A 17,867-nucleotide genomic window follows, 5' to 3' on the forward strand; every position below is an offset into this window, starting at 1 on the left:
AGTCTGAACAAAGGTCTCGACCCGAAACGTCACCCATTCCTTCTCTCCAGAGATGCTGCACATCCCGCTGAGTTACTCCAGCTTTTTGTGTCTACGTATAGTCTTTCCGTTGTCTGGTTAGCACACAACAAAAAGCTTTTCACTGTATCGGCCTACTATCACCTCAAAAACATAGCAAGATTAAGAGGACTCATGTCAGCTCAAGACTTAGAAAAACTTGTACATGCCTTTATTACTAGTAGGCTAGATTATTGTAACGGTCTCCTTGCAGGTCTTCCAAAAAAAAACTGTCAGGCAGCTACAGCTTGTTCAGAACGCTGTTGCTAGAGTTCTAACAAAGACCAAAAAATTTGAACACATTACACCAATTCTTAAATCCTTACATTGGCTCCCTGTATGTCAGAGAATTGATTTTAAAATCCTGCTGCTCACCTATAAATCGCTACATGGTTTAGGGCCAAAGTATATCACTGACATGCTTCCACTATATAAGCCTTCTAGACCGCTAAGATCTTCTGAAACCAATCTGCTAGTGATTCCCAGAGTAAATGCAAAACATGGGAAAGCAGGATTTAATTACTATGCAACAAATAGCTGGAATAAACTTCCTGAAGATTTAAGACTTGCCTCAACTTTGACCACTTTTAAAACAAGACTGAAAACTTTTATGTTTACTTTAGCTTTCAGCTAAATCTTAACTACATTGCTCTTTTAACTTTTGCACTTTTTATAATGCATTTTTAATTTTGCTTTTCTTTTCTTTTAGTTCTTCTATTTTATTTCATTTTATTATTTCATTTATTGTATGACATGTTTTTATGTGAAGCACTTTGAGTCTGCCTCGTGTATGAAATGTGCTATGTAAATAAAGTTGCCTTGCCTTGCCTTGCCTTGCCTATCTTGGTACACGTGACAAGAAACGAAACGAAACTAAGTAACATAGTAATTAAAGAGTACCTGGAATTACGGGTGAATGATGGTCGGTGTGGAAATAGTGAAGCAATAGTGATAAAAGCATAACTTTTGGAGGAAGTGATTGAAACTGCAACAATTGCCACCCTGACCAAAGTTTTGCGCATGAAGGAACTGAATGCAAGTTACTGACAAGATGAAACTGGGAGAGAGATCGCGTGGTAATTGTTCGATGACGTTAAGCTTGGCGGTGGTAAGGCCTTCAACATTGAGCTGCAGTACCGCTAAACCTCGATAGATGGCGGCATTTAACGGCGCCGCCTGGCCTGGGGGGGCATGACTTTTAGCGGTCTGCAGACGCGGTAAAGACATTGGTTTCGCTTTGTGGGCTTATGAGCCTATAAGCTACTCGTGGAGGAGGCCGCGGAGAGGCTGTCTTTGTCTCCTCTGAGGTAACGAGTCATCCTTTACGATAATCCAGTTACTCACCACCCTATGTGTAAAATAATTTGCCCCCACACATCTTCTTTCCCTTACCATACACCTATGCCCTTTCGTCTTTGACATTCCCACCTGGGAAAAAAAGGTTCTGACTGTCAATGCCTCTCATAATTTTATATGCTTCTATCCAAACAGATAAGAAAAATGGTACAATGCCCATCATTGCAAGAGGTTTTAGGAGATTGAGGGGGGGGTCTTATAGAAACTTACAAAATTCTTAAGGGGTTGGACAGGCTAGATGCAGGAAGATTGTTCCCGATGCTGTGGAAGTCCAGGACAAGGGGGTCATAGTTTAAGGATAAGGGGGAAATCCTTTAGGACCGAGATGAGGAAAACATTTTTCACACAGAGAGTGGTGAATATCTCTGTAACTCTCTGCCACAGAAGGGAGTTGAGGCCAGTTCATTGGCTATATTTAAGAGGGAGTTAGATGTGGCCCTTGTGGCTAAAGGGATCAGGGGGTATGGAGAGAAGGCAGGCACGGGATACTGAGTTGGATGATCAGCCATGATCATATTGAATGGCGGTGCAGGCTCGAAGGGCCGAATGGCCTACTCCTGCACCTGTTTTCTATGTTTCTATGTTTCTATACTTTCAAGAGAGAGCTAGATAAGGCTCTTAAAAATAGCAGAGTTAGGGGATATGGTGAGAAGGCAGGAACGGGGTACTGATTGTGGATGATCAGCCATGATCACATTGAATGGCGGTGCTGGCTCGAAGGGCCAAATGGCCTACTCCTGCACCTATTTTCTATGTTTCGATGTTTCTATGTTTTGAGTTTCTCAGCAGGGATATCTTGATACAATTATATGTGTTCTTGGAGAAAGGACTGGCCCATGGTTGAGGAGGTCAAACTGTATCTGCATTGCCTTTGGCTTACAGGTGTCAGCTAACAGCTCTGATGAATGAATGAATGAATGAATGAATGAATGAATGAATGAATGAATGAATGAATGAATGAATTATACTTTATTGTCACATGTGACAAGTCACAGTGATATTCTTTGTTTTGCATACCCTCCAGTGTGAAGAAGGGTCTCCACCCGAAACGTCACCTCTTCCTTCGCTCCATAGATGCTGCCTCACCTGCTGAGTTTCTCCAGCATTTTTGTCTACTTCAATTTTTCCCGCATCTGCAGTTCTTTCTTAAATAACTATGTATGCAAAGAGTTGCCACATAAAGGGCACCAAGAAGTTACAAAGTATTCCACTGTACGTAAAAACATTTTTTAGCACGTTCTATTTGTAGTCTTCAACCTGTGATTGCTTGCACCTTGCAACTAAGGTCTGCCCAAGACCACAAGAAATTGCAGGAAGATGTAGATGCAGCCCAGTCCATCACACAGAATATGATTCCTCACCATTGACTCCATCTACATGTCATGCTGCAAGCAAAACCAAATTATAGGCCCACCTCGGTCATTCCCACTCTCACCATCGACGGCACCACTGTCTCCCCATCTCCCCAGGCCCGCAACCTTGGCGTGATCTTTGATTCCACCCTCTCCCTTGAGCCTCACATCCGCCATGTCATTAAAACCTCCTTCTTTCATCTCCGCAACATCGCCAAACTCAGACCCTCTCTCACACCTCCCGCTGCTGAAAGACTCATCCATGCCTTCATCTCCTCCCGACTGGACTATTGCTACTCACTTCTCCTTGGCATCAGCTCCACCTACATCAACCGACTCCAACTGGTCCAGAACGCAGCCGCCCGACTCATCACCCACACCAAATCCTGGCATCACATCACTCCAGTCCTCAAACAACTTCACTGGCTTCCCATCTCCCACCGGATCACCTACAAAATCCTGGTCCTCACCTACAAAGCCCTCCACCATCTGGCCCCCCCATATCTCACTGACCTCCTCTCTCCCTACCAACCCTCACGGTCCCTCAGATCCACATCAGCCGGTCTCCTCTCCATCCACAAGTCCAACCTCCGCAGTTTTGGGGACAGAGTCTTCTCCAGGGCAGCTCTGGAACTCCCTCCCCCAACTGATCCGCAATTCCGTGTCCCTCACCATCTTCCAGTCCCGCCTCAAGACCCATCTCTTCACCTCTGCCTATCCTTAGCCCCAAGTCCCCCTCCCTTTTCATCTGTGCTTGAATTGCCTCATTTTGAATTGAATTCTGTCTTTAATTTGTGTACTAGTCATGTCTCTACTATTTATTTCATTCCCCTTACATGTTTTTCCTCTAGGCAGAAGATACAGAAGCTAGAAAGCATGCACCACCAAACAGGAACAGCTTCTTCCCTCAGTTGTCAGGCTCCTGAATGACTGTTCCATAAGCTAGGATCCTGTCTGATTCACCATTGCCGATATTGGACTTTGTCTTTGGAAATGATGCACTACAATACCAAGAACTACATTCTGCACTCTTTATCATTTCTTTTGCTCTATCGATTGTACTTGAGTATGACTTAATTGTATAGTATCAGATAATCACAATAATACAGATAAGTATTATCTTATCGGATTGGATAGCATGCAAAATAAAGCTTTCAGTATACCTCCATGTACATTACCGTAATAAACCTAAACCATCTTCATTAAAGTGCTTACCAGATGCCATCATAAACATTGGAATCACCTGGGCGACACAGCCTCACCTCTCAGAGATATTCCCCTTTATCCTATCCACCCGCACACTCTTTTAACTTAAAATTAACGTGGCCCCAAGTGAAAACCAGATTCAGGGTATGGGTGTCTGGGGTTATGGGGAGAAGGCAGGAGAATGGGGTTAGGAGGGAGAGATAGATCAGCCATGATTGAATGGCAGAGTAGACCTGATGGGCCGAATGGCCTAATTCTGATCCTATCACTTATGACTTTATGAGTTGAATCACAAAATTCCTCAAACAGTTCAGCGGTTCAATGGGACAACATTGTCATGTGTACCGAGATGCAGGGAAACATTTTTATATATAATTCTGTAAAATCTTACGATAATAAAGCCCAATCTTACCAAAGTACAAGAATCTTCTGCTTGCGCATGGCGTGCGCAGCCTAAAGTTGTGGGTCAACTTGTTCTATTTGATCTTTTGTTTGTGCACGTCGGGTTGATTGCATTAGTCGAAACAGGGTGGGCCATGTGAAGGTTGCAATCTCTCACACAACGATAATGAAGGAATAGTAGATAAGATAAGATAAGATAAGATATAATTTATTTGCCACACAACCAGGGTTGGTGGAAATTTGGGTTGTCAGCAGCAGTACAATAATAAAGAACACACAATAAAACTGTAACACAAACATCCACCACAGCATTCATCACTGTGGTGGAAGGCACAAAAATTTGGCCAGTCCGCCTCCATTTCCCCCTCGTGTACAGGACCAGAGTCCAGTCAGTCCAGGATCAGCTCTTCCTCACCGGAGACCGCGGCTTTAGATTGTTGTAGGCCGCAGGCCGGCGGTCGAGATTTAAAGTCCCCGCCGCAGCCAGAAGCACCGTAGACTGCAGGGCCGGCGGTCGAAGCTCCCCTCCAGGGGTGATGGTAAGTCCATGCCGCACCCGCGGTAGAAATTGGCCGCGGGCCGGCAGTGATGGTTTCTTCTTCCCCCGGGTCCCCAACGTGAGATCCCGGGCTGTAGACGCCGCACCAGCTGGAGCTCTGCAGACCGCGGCTTCAGGCTGCGACTTCAGGCTGCCGGCTGCCCCGGGCCAGCGAAACGGAGCGCTCCCCTCCAGCGAGCCCCAGCGAGGGCTCACCCGCTCCACGCCGAGAGTCCACGCTGCGCCCGCCGCTGAAGCCCCGGGCGCGTCTCCGGGAAAAGCCGCGCCGATCCTTGATGTTAGGCCACGGGGGAGGCGACCTGGAAAAAGTCGCCTCTCCATGGAGGAGGCGACCGAAGCGGTTTCCCCCTTACCCCCCCACACAAAACACACGAAGAAACACAAAATACACATTTTAAAACATACAAAAAAATTAAAAAAAGCTGGAAAAACTGACGTGCTGCTGACATGGCTGCACACAGAGGAGCGCCCCCTACAGGCTGGAGATTATAAGGTGGCGCAGCGGTAGAGTTGCTGCCTTACAACAAAGGCAGCTCCGGAGACCAGGGTTCGATCCCGACTACGGGTGCTGTCTGTACAGTTTGTACCTTCTCACCATGACCTCCGAGATCTTTAGTTTCCTCCCACACTCCAAAGACATACAGGTTTGTAGGTTAATTGGTTTGGTAAATGTAAAAATTGTCCCTAGTGGGTGTAGGATAGTGTTAATTTGTGGGGATCGCTGGTCGGCGCGGACCCGGTGGGCCGAAGGGCCTGTTTCCGTGCTAAACAAGATGAAACTGGGAGAGAGATCGCGTGGTAATTGTTCGATGACGTTGAGCTTGGCGGTGGTAAGGCCTTCAACATTGAGCTGCAGTACCGCTAAACCTCGATAGTTGGCGGCATTTAACGGCGCCGCCTGGCCTGGGGAGGCATGGCTTTTAGCGGTCTGCAGACGCGGTAAAGACATTGGTTTCGCTTTGTGGGCTTATGAGCCTGTAAGCTACTCATGGAGGAGGCCGCGGAGAGGCTGTCTTTGTCTCCTCTGAGGTAACGAGTCATCCTTTACGATAATCCAGTTACTCATCACCCTATGTGTAAAATAACTTGCCCCCACACATCTTCTTTCCCTTACCATACACCTATGCCCTTTCGTCTTTGACATTCCCACCTGGGAAAAAAAGGTTCTGACTGTCTATTCCTCTCAATGCCTCTCATAATTTTATATGCTTCTATCCAAACAGATAAGAAAAATGGTACAATGCCCATCATTGCAAGAGGTTTTAGGAGATTGAGGGGGGGATCTTATAGAAACTTACAAAATTCTTAAGGGGTTGGACAGGCTAGATGCAGGAAGATTGTTCCCGATGCTGGGGAAGTCCAGGACAAGGGGGTCACAGCTTAAGGATAGAGGGGAAATCCTTTAGGACCGAGATGAGGAAAACATTTTTCACACAGAGAGTGGTGAATCTCTGTAACTCCCTGCCACAGAAGGTAGTTGAGGCCAGTTCATTGGCTATATTTAAGAGGGAGTTAGATGTGGCCCTTGTGGCTAAAGGGATCAGGGGGTATGGAGAGAAGGCAGGAACGGGGTACTGATTGTGGATGATCAGCCATGATCACATTGAATGGCGGTGGTGAGTAACTGGATTATCGTAAAGGATGACTCGTTACCTCAGAGGAGACAAAGACAGCCTCTCCGCGGCCTCCTCCATGAGTAGTTTACAGGCTCATAAGCCCACAAAGCGAAACCAATGTCTTTACCGCGTCTGCAACATCGCCAAACTCAGACCCTCTCTCACACCTCCCGCTGCTGAAAGACTCATCCATGCCTTCATCTCCTCCCGACTGGACTATTGCTACTCACTTCTCCTTGGCATCAGCTCCACCTACATCAACCGACTCCAACTGGTCCAGAACGCAGCCGCCCGACTCATCACCCACACCAAATCCTGGCATCACATCACTCCAGTCCTCAAACAACTTCACTGGCTTCCCATCTCCCACCGGATCACCTACAAAATCCTGGTCCTCACCTACAAAGCCCTCCACCATCTGGCCCCCCCATATCTCACTGACCTCCTCTCTCCCTACCAACCCTCACGGTCCCTCAGATCCACATCAGCCGGTCTCCTCTCCATCCACAAGTCCAACCTCCGCAGTTTTGGGGACAGAGTCTTCTCCAGGGCAGCTCTGGAACTCCCTCCCCCAACTGATCCGCAATTCCGTGTCCCTCACCATCTTCCAGTCCCGCCTCAAGACCCATCTCTTCACCTCTGCCTATCCTTAGCCCCAAGTCCCCCTCCCTTTTCATCTGTGCTTGAATTGCCTCATTTTGAATTGAATTCTGTCTTTAATTTGTGTACTAGTCATGTCTCTACTATTTATTTCATTCCCCTTACATGTTTTTCCTCTAGGCAGAAGATACAGAAGCTAGAAAGCATGCACCACCAAACAGGAACAGCTTCTTCCCTCAGTTGTCAGGCTCCTGAATGACTGTTCCATAAGCTAGGATCCTGTCTGATTCACCATTGCCGATATTGGACTTTGTCTTTGGAAATGATGCACTACAATACCAAGAACTACATTCTGCACTCTTTATCATTTCTTTTGCTCTATCGATTGTACTTGAGTATGACTTAATTGTATAGTATCAGATAATCACAATAATACAGATAAGTATTATCTTATCGGATTGGATAGCATGCAAAATAAAGCTTTCAGTATACCTCCATGTACATTACCGTAATAAACCTAAACCATCTTCATTAAAGTGCTTACCAGATGCCATCATAAACATTGGAATCACCTGGGCGACACAGCCTCACCTCTCAGAGATATTCCCCTTTATCCTATCCACCCGCACACTCTTTTAACTTAAAATTAACGTGGCCCCAAGTGAAAACCAGATTCAGGGTATGGGTGTCTGGGGTTATGGGGAGAAGGCAGGAGAATGGGGTTAGGAGGGAGAGATAGATCAGCCATGATTGAATGGCAGAGTAGACCTGATGGGCCGAATGGCCTAATTCTGATCCTATCACTTATGACTTTATGAGTTGAATCACAAAATTCCTCAAACAGTTCAGCGGTTCAATGGGACAACATTGTCATGTGTACCGAGATGCAGGGAAACATTTTTATATATAATTCTGTAAAATCTTACGATAATAAAGCCCAATCTTACCAAAGTACAAGAATCTTCTGCTTGCGCATGGCGTGCGCAGCCTAAAGTTGTGGGTCAACTTGTTCTATTTGATCTTTTGTTTGTGCACGTCGGGTTGATTGCATTAGTCGAAACAGGGTGGGCCATGTGAAGGTTGCAATCTCTCACACAACGATAATGAAGGAATAGTAGATAAGATAAGATAAGATAAGATATAATTTATTTGCCACACAACCAGGGTTGGTGGAAATTTGGGTTGTCAGCAGCAGTACAATAATAAAGAACACACAATAAAACTGTAACACAAACATCCACCACAGCATTCATCACTGTGGTGGAAGGCACAAAAATTTGGCCAGTCCGCCTCCATTTCCCCCTCGTGTACAGGACCAGAGTCCAGTCAGTCCAGGATCAGCTCTTCCTCACCGGAGACCGCGGCTTTAGATTGTTGTAGGCCGCAGGCCGGCGGTCGAGATTTAAAGTCCCCGCCGCAGCCAGAAGCACCGTAGACTGCAGGGCCGGTGGTCGAAGCTCCCCTCCAGGGGTGATGGTAAGTCCATGCCGCACCCGCGGTAGAAATTGGCCGCGGGCCGGCAGTGATGGTTTCTTCTTCCCCCGGGTCCCCAACGTGAGATCCCGGGCTGTAGACGCCGCACCAGCTGGAGCTGCGACTTCAGGCTGCCGGCTGCCCCGGGCCAGCGAAACGGAGCGCTCCCCTCCAGCGAGCCCCAGCGAGGGCTCACCCGCTCCACGCCGAGAGTCCACGCTGCGCCCGCCGCTGAAGCCCCGGGCGCGTCTCCGGGAAAAGCCGCGCCGATCCTTGATGTTAGGCCACGGGGGAGGCGACCTGGAAAAAGTCGCCTCTCCATGGAGGAGGCGACCGAAGCGGTTTCCCCCTTACCCCCCCACACAAAACACACGAAGAAACACAAAATACACATTTTAAAACATACAAAAAAATTAAAAAAAGCTGGAAAAACTGACGTGCTGCTGACATGGCTGCACACAGAGGAGCGCCCCCTACAGGCTGGAGATTATAAGGTGGCGCAGCGGTAGAGTTGCTGCCTTACAACAAAGGCAGCTCCGGAGACCAGGGTTCGATCCCGACTACGGGTGCTGTCTGTACAGTTTGTACCTTCTCACCATGACCTCCGAGATCTTTAGTTTCCTCCCACACTCCAAAGACATACAGGTTTGTAGGTTAATTGGTTTGGTAAATGTAAAAATTGTCCCTAGTGGGTGTAGGATAGTGTTAATTTGTGGGGATCGCTGGTCGGCGCGGACCCGGTGGGCCGAAGGGCCTGTTTCCGTGCTAAACAAGATGAAACTGGGAGAGAGATCGCGTGGTAATTGTTCGATGACGTTGAGCTTGGCGGTGGTAAGGCCTTCAACATTGACCTGCAGTACCGCTAAACCTCGATAGTTGGCGGCATTTAACGGCGTTGCCTGGCCTGGGGAGGCATGGCTTTTAGCGGTCTGCAGGCGCGGTAAAGACATTGGTTTCGCTTTGTGGGCTTATGAGCCTGTAAGCTACTCATGGAGGAGGCCGCGGAGAGGCTGTCTTTGTCTCCTCTGAGGTAACGAGTCATCCTTTACGATAATCCAGTTACTCATCACCCTATGTGTAAAATAACTTGCCCCCACACATCTTCTTTCCCTTACCATACACCTATGGCCTTTCGTCTTTGACATTCCCACCTGGGAAAAAAAGGTTCTGACTGTCTATTCCTCTCAATGCCTCTCATAATTTTATATGCTTCTATCCAAACAGATAAGAAAAATGGTACAATGCCCATCATTGCAAGAGGTTTTAGGAGATTGAGGGGGGGATCTTATAGAAACTTACAAAATTCTTAAGGGGTTGGACAGGCTAGATGCAGGAAGATTGTTCCCGATGCTGGGGAAGTCCAGGACAAGGGGGTCACAGCTTAAGGATAGAGGGGAAATCCTTTAGGACCGAGATGAGGAAAACATTTTTCACACAGAGAGTGGTGAATCTCTGTAACTCCCTGCCACAGAAGGTAGTTGAGGCCAGTTCATTGGCTATATTTAAGAGGGAGTTAGATGTGGCCCTTGTGGCTAAAGGGATCAGGGGGTATGGAGAGAAGGCAGGAACGGGGGTACTGATTGTGGATGATCAGCCATGATCACATTGAATGGCGGTGCTGGCTCGAAGGGCCAAATGGCCTACTCCTGCACCTATTTTCTATGTTTCGATGTTTCTATGTTTCTATGTTTTGAGTTTCTCAGCAGGGATATCTTGATACAATTATATGTGTTCTTGGAGAAAGGACTGGCCCATGGTTGAGGAGGTCAAACTGTATCTGCATTGTCTTTGGCTTACAGGTGTCAGCTAACAGCTCTGATGAATGAATGAATGAATGAATGAATGAATGAATGAATGAATGAATGAATGAATGAATGAATGAATGAATGACACTTTATTGTCACATGTGACAAGTCACAGTGATATTCTTTGTTTTGCATACCCTCCAGTGTGAAGAAGGGTCTCCACCCGAAACGTCACCTCTTCCTTCGCTCCATAGATGCTGCCTCACCTGCTGAGTTTCTCCAGCATTTTTGTCTACTTCAATTTTTCCCGCATCTGCAGTTCTTTCTTAAATAACTATGTATGCAAAGAGTTGCCACATAAAGGGCACCAAGAAAGTTACAAAGTATTCCACTGTACGTAAAAACATTTTTTAGCACGTTCTATTTGTAGTCTTCAACCTGTGATTGCTTGCACCTTGCAACTAAGCTCTGCCCAAGACCACAAGAAATTGCAGGAAGATGTAGATGCAGCCCAGTCCATCACACAGAATATGATTCCTCACCATTGACTCCATCTACATGTCATGCTGCAAGCAAAACCAAATTATAGGCCCACCTCGGTCATTCCCACTCTCACCATCGACGGCACCACTGTCTCCCCATCTCCCCAGGCCCGCAACCTTGGCGTGATCTTTGATTCCACCCTCTCCCTTGAGCCTCACATCCGCCATGTCATTAAAACCTCCTTCTTTCATCTCCGCAACATCGCCAAACTCAGACCCTCTCTCACACCTCCCGCTGCTGAAAGACTCATCCATGCCTTCATCTCCTCCCGACTGGACTATTGCTACTCACTTCTCCTTGGCATCAGCTCCACCTACATCAACCGACTCCAACTGGTCCAGAACGCAGCCGCCCGACTCATCACCCACACCAAATCCTGGCATCACATCACTCCAGTCCTCAAACAACTTCACTGGCTTCCCATCTCCCACCGGATCACCTACAAAATCCTGGTCCTCACCTACAAAGCCCTCCACCATCTGGCCCCCCCATATCTCACAGACCTCCTCTCTCCCTACCAACCCTCACGGTCCCTCAGATCCACATCAGCCGGTCTCCTCTCCATCCACAAGTCCAACCTCCGCAGTTTTGGGGACAGAGTCTTCTCCAGGGCAGCTCTGGAACTCCCTCCCCCAACTGATCCGCAATTCCGTGTCCCTCACCATCTTCCAGTCCCGCCTCAAGACCCATCTCTTCACCTCTGCCTATCCTTAGCCCCAAGTCCCCCTCCCTTTACATCTGTGCTTGAATTGCCTCATTTTGAATTGAATTCTGTCTTTAATTTGTGTACTAGTCATGTCTCTACTATTTATTTCATTCCCCTTACATGTTTTTCCTCTACTTGCTAAATTTTTGTAAGGTGTCCTTGAGACTCTTGAAAGGCACCCATAAATAAAATTTATTATTATTATTTTTATTATACCCATCCAGATTAAACATACAGCACTGATGATACATTTTCTAGGTAAGTCATTATCAAAAACAGGCAAGATAAATCTAATCTGGGTAATTACTTTCCAATGGTCTACTGCCATTCATCTTGTGTGAATGAAGTTTGTACCTTCCTTTTATTTGCAACTGTTGACAGACTGACCAACCCCCCAACACAATTACCACCTGAACTCCATTCCACGCAGAAATGCAATGAGTTTGCATTATTCTATACAGATAAAATTGAAGGCATCAGACGTGCCATCAATATCACCGCTTCAAACAAAAATGTTGGATCACCACCCTGTTTAGGCAAAGGTAACGTGGCAATGATGACATGCCTTAATGTCATAGACTCTAAAACTCTTGTGGAAACGGTGACACAACTAAGGCCATCCACCTGCTGCCTTGATGCTTTACCTACCAACTTCTTTAAGAATGTTTTTGACTGCCTAGCAATAGACATACTGCAAATAGTTAACAGCTCTCTTCAATCAGGCAATTTCCCAAAAGCCTTGAAAACTGCAGTTATTAAACCTCTTTTAAAAAAGCGGAGCCTAGATGCCTCTATTATTAACAACTATAGACCAATTTCAAACCTATCTTTCATAAGTAAAATCATTGAGAAAGTTGTCCTCCAGCAACTTAATCAATTCCTGGCTTCAACTGGCTGCTACGACAACTTCCAGTCAGGATTTCGACCTCTTCATAGCACCGAGACCGCTCTTATTAAAGTTGTAAACGACATCCGTCTTAACACAGACTCTGGCAAAGTTTCAATATTAATGCTATTAGATCTCAGTGCTGCATTCGACACTGTTGATCACTCAATACTTTTGGACAGGTTGGAAAAATGGGTGGGGCTCTCAGGCACAGTCTTAAGTTGGTTCAGGTCATATTTACAAGATAGGAACTATTTTGTTTCCATTGGAGACTTTGTATCAGAACCAACCAACGTGACGTGTGGAGTACCGCAAGGTTCGATCTTAGGGCCCTCTTTATTCAACATCTACATGCTCCCACTAGGGCAAATCATGCGATATAATAATATTGACCACCACTGCTATGCCGATGACACTCAAATCTATGTAGCGCTATCACCAAATGATTATCGCCCCATAGATCTGTTGTGCCAGTGCATTGAGCAAGTCAAAGACTGGATGTGCCAAAATTTTCTCCAACTAAATAAGGACAAAACGGAGATAATTGTTTTTGGTGCTAAAAAAGAAAGGCTTAAAGTAACCCAACACCTTCACTCTCTGTCCCTGAAAACTTCAAACAAAGCCAGAAATCTTGGGGTCATTATGGATTCAGATTTAAATTTCGACAGTCACATCAAATCAGTAACAAAATCGGCCTACTATCACCTCAAAAACATAGCAAGATTAAGAGGACTCATGTCAGCTCAAGATTTAGAAAAACTTGTACATGCCTTTATTAATAGTAGGCTAGATTATTGCAACGGTCTCCTTGCAGGTCTTCCAAAAAAAACTGTCAGGCAGCTACAGCTTGTTCAGAACGCTGTTGCTAGAGTTCTAACAAAGACCAAAAAATTTGAGCATATTACACCAATTCTTAAATCCTTACATTGGCTCCCTGTATGTCAGAGAATTGATTTTAAAATCCTGCTGCTCACCTATAAATCACTACATGGTTTAGGGCCAAAGTATATCACTGACATGCTTCCACTATATAAGCCTTCTAGACCGCTAAGATCTTCTGAAACCAATCTGCTAGTGATTCCCAGAGTAAATACAAAACATGGGAAAGCAGGATTTAGTTACTATGCAACAAATAGCTGGAATAAACTTCCTGAAGATTTAAGACTTGCCTCAACTTTGACCACTTTTAAAACAAGACTGAAAACTTTTATGTTTACTTTAGCTTTCAGCTAAATCTTAACTACATTGCACTTTTAACTTTTGCACTTTTTATAATGCATTTTTAATTTTGTTTTTCTTTTCTTTTAGTTCTTCTATTTTATTTCATTTTATTATTTCATTTATTGTATGACATGTTTTTATGTGAAGCACTTTGAGTCTGCCTCGTGTATGAAATGTGCTATATAAATAAAGTTGCCTTGCCTTGCCTTGCCTTGCCTTCCTCCCATAGACAATAGACAATAGTCCATAACCTGCTTGGGTTTGCCGCAAGTGCTCCGCTTGCCTCCCACACTCCAAAGACGCACAGGTTTGTAGGTTAATTGGCTTGGTAAAATTGTAAATTGCCCCTAGTGTGTGTAGGATAGTGTTAGTGTGTGGAGAACATAGGTTAGCACGGACTCGGTGGGCCGAAGGGCCTGTTTCTGCGCTGTATCTCTAAACTAAACTAAACTAAATTACAACTGTCCAAAAACCTGGGCTTCTTACATGGGACCTTATCCAATGCCTTCCAAAGATCCAAAGACATCACATCCACTGTTCCCCCATATCTATTTTAACGAGTCACAGCCATAAAGAACTCAAACAGGGGCATTAGTTTTAAACGTACACTGCACGCACAATACATACACCCCACCAGGTCACCCAGCTTCCATCCAAGGACCCAAGCAGTCTTTCCATAAATAAAATTTATTATTATTATTATTATTATTATTATTATTATTATTCCTTCGTCTCCTTGGTCCAGTCAGGCAGAAGATACAGAAGCTAGAAAGCATGCACCACCAAACAGGAACAGCTTCTTCCCTCAGTTGTCAGGCTCCTGAATGACTGTTCCATAAGCTAGGATCCTGTCTGATTCACCTCTACCCCATTGCCGATATTGGACTTTGTCTTTGGAAATGATGCACTACAATACCAAGAACTACATTCTGCACTCTTTATCATTTCTTTTGCTCTATCGATTGTACTTGAGTATGACTTAATTGTATAGTATCAGATAATCACAATAATACAGATAAGTATTATCTTATCGGATTGGATAGCATGCAAAATAAAGCTTTCAGTATACCTCCATGTACATTACCGTAATAAACCTAAACCATCTTCATTAAAGTGTTCACCAGATGCCATCATAAACATTGGAATCACCTGGGCGACACAGCCTCACCTCTCAGAGATATTCCCCTTTATCCTATCCACCCGCTCACTCTTTTAACTTAAAATTAACGTGGCCCCAAGTGAAAACCAGATTCAGGGTATGAGTGTCAGGGGTTATGGGGAGAAGGCATGAGAATGGGGTTAGGAGGGAGAGATAGATCAGCCATGATTGAATGGCAGAGTAGACCTGATGGGCCGAATGGCCTAATTCTGCTCCTATCACTTATGACTTTATGAGTTGAATCACAAAATTCCTCAAACAGTTCAGCGGTTCAATGGGACAATATTGTCATGTGTACCGAGATGCAGGGAAACATTTTTATATATAATTCTGTAAAATCTTACGATACAAAAGCCCAATCTTACCAAAGTACAAGAATCTTCTGCTTGCGCATGGCGTGCACAGCCTAAAGTTGTGGGTCAACTTGTTCTATTTGATCTTTTGTTTGTGCACGTCGGGTTGATTGCATTAGTCGTAACAGGGTGGGCCATGTGAAGGTTGCAATCTCTCACACAACGATAATGAAGGAATAGTAGATTATAAGGTGGCGCAGCGGTAGAGTTGCTGCCTTACAACAAAGGCAGCTCCGGAGACCAGGGTTCGATCCCGACTACGGGTGCTGTCTGTACAGTTTGTACCTTCTCACCATGACCTCCGAGATCTTTAGTTTCCTCCCACACTCCAAAGACATACAGGTTTGTAGGTTAATTGGTTTGGTAAATGTAAAAAGTGTCCCTAGTGGGTGTAGGATAGTGTTAATTTGTGGGGATCGCTGGTCGGCGCGGACCCGGTGGGCCGAAGGGCCTGTTTCCGTGCTAAACAAGATGAAACTGGGAGAGAGATCGCGTGGTAATTGTTCGATGACGTTAAGCTTGGCGGTGGTAAGGCCTTCAACATTGAGCTGCAGTACCGCTAAACCTCGATAGTTGGCGGCATTTAACGGCGCCGCCTGGCCTGGGGGGGCATGACTTTTAGCGGTCTGCAGACGCGGTAAAGACATTGGTTTTGCTTTGTGGGCTTATGAGCCTGTAAACTACTCGTGGAGGAGGCCGCGGAGAGGCTGTCTTTGTCTCCTCTGAGGTAACGAGTCATCCTTTACGATAATCCAGTTACTCACCACCCTATGTGTAAAATAACTTGCCCCCACACATCTTCTTTCCCTTACCATACACCTATGCCCTTTCGTCTTTGACATTCCCACCTGGGAAAAAAAGGTTCTGACTGTCTATTCCTCTCAATGCCTCTCATAATTTTATATGCTTCTATCCAAACAGATAAGAAAAATGGTACAATGCCCATCATTGCAAGAGGTTTTAGGAGATTGAGGGGGGGATCTTATAGAAACTTACAAAATTCTTAAGGGGTTGGACAGGCTAGATGCAGGAAGATTGTTCCCGATGCTGGGGAAGTCCAGGACAAGGGGGTCACAGCTTAAGGATAGAGGGGAAATCCTTTAGGACCGAGATGAGGAAAACATTTTTCACACAGAGAGTGGTGAATCTCTGTAACTCTCTGCCACAGAAGGTAGTTGAGGCCAGTTCATTGGCTATATTTAAGAGGGAGTTAGATGTGGCCCTTGTGGCTAAAGGGATCAGGGGGTATGGAGAGAAGGCAGGCACGGGATATCAGCCATGATTGGATGATCAGCCATGATTATATTGAATGGCGGTGCAGGCTCGAAGGGCCGAATGGCCTACTCCTGCACCTGTTTTCTATGTTTCTATGTTTCTATACTTTCAAGAGAGAGCTAGATAAGGCTCTTAAAAATAGCAGAGTTAGGGGATATGGTGAGAAGGCAGGAACGGGGTACTGATTGTAAATGATCAGCCATGATCACATTGAATGGCGGTGCTGGCTCGAAGGGCCAAATGGCCTACTCCTGCACCTATTTTCTATGTTTCGATGTTTCTATGTTTTGAGTTTCTCAGCAGGGATATCTTGATACAATTATATGTGTTCTTGGAGAAAGGACTGGCCCATGGTTGAGGAGGTCAAACTGTATCTGCATTGCCTTTGGCTTACAGGTGTCAGCTAACAGCTCTGATGAATGAATGAATGAATGAATGATACTTTATTGTCACATGTGACAAGTCACAGTGATATTCTTTGTTTTGCATACCCTCCAGTGTGAAGAAGGGTCTCCACCCGAAACGTCACCTCTTCCTTCGCTCCATAGATGCTGCCTCACCTGTTGAGTTTCTCAAGCATTTTTGTCTACTTCAATTTTTCCCGCATCTGCAGTTCTTTCTTAAATAACTATGTATGCAAAGAGTTGCCACATAAAGGGCACCAAGAAAGTTACAAAGTATTCCACTGTACGTAAACATTTTTTAGCACGTTCTATTTGTAGTCTTCAACCTGTGATTGCTTGCACCTTGCAACTAAGCTCTGCCCAAGACCACAAGAAATTGCAGGAAGATGTAGATGCAGCCCAGTCCATCACACAGAATATGATTCCTCACCATTGACTCCATCTACATGTCATGCTGCAAGCAAAACCAAATTATAGGCCCACCTCGGTCATTCCCACTCTCACCATCGACGGCACCACTGTCTCCCCATCTCCCCAGGCCCGCAACCTTGGCGTGATCTTTGATTCCACCCTCTCCCTTGAGCCTCACAACCGCCATGTCATTAAAACCTCCTTCTTTCATCTCCGCAACATCGCCAAACTCAGACCCTCTCTCACACCTCCCGCTGCTGAAAGACTTATCCATGCCTTCATCTCCTCCCGACTGGACTATTGCTACTCACTTCTCCTTGGCATCAGCTCCACCTACATCAACCGACTCCAACTGGTCCAGAACGCAGCCGCCCGACTCATCACCCACACCAAATCCTGGCATCACATCACTCCAGTCCTCAAACAACTTCACTGGCTTCCCATCTCCCACCGGATCACCTACAAAATCCTGATCCTCACCTACAAAGCCCTCCACCATCTGGCCCTCCCATATCTCACTGACCTCCTCTCCCCCCACCAACC

This window comes from Amblyraja radiata, chromosome 41 (assembly GCF_010909765.2).
Source record: "Amblyraja radiata isolate CabotCenter1 chromosome 41, sAmbRad1.1.pri, whole genome shotgun sequence".
Classification (NCBI taxonomy): domain Eukaryota; kingdom Metazoa; phylum Chordata; class Chondrichthyes; order Rajiformes; family Rajidae; genus Amblyraja; species Amblyraja radiata.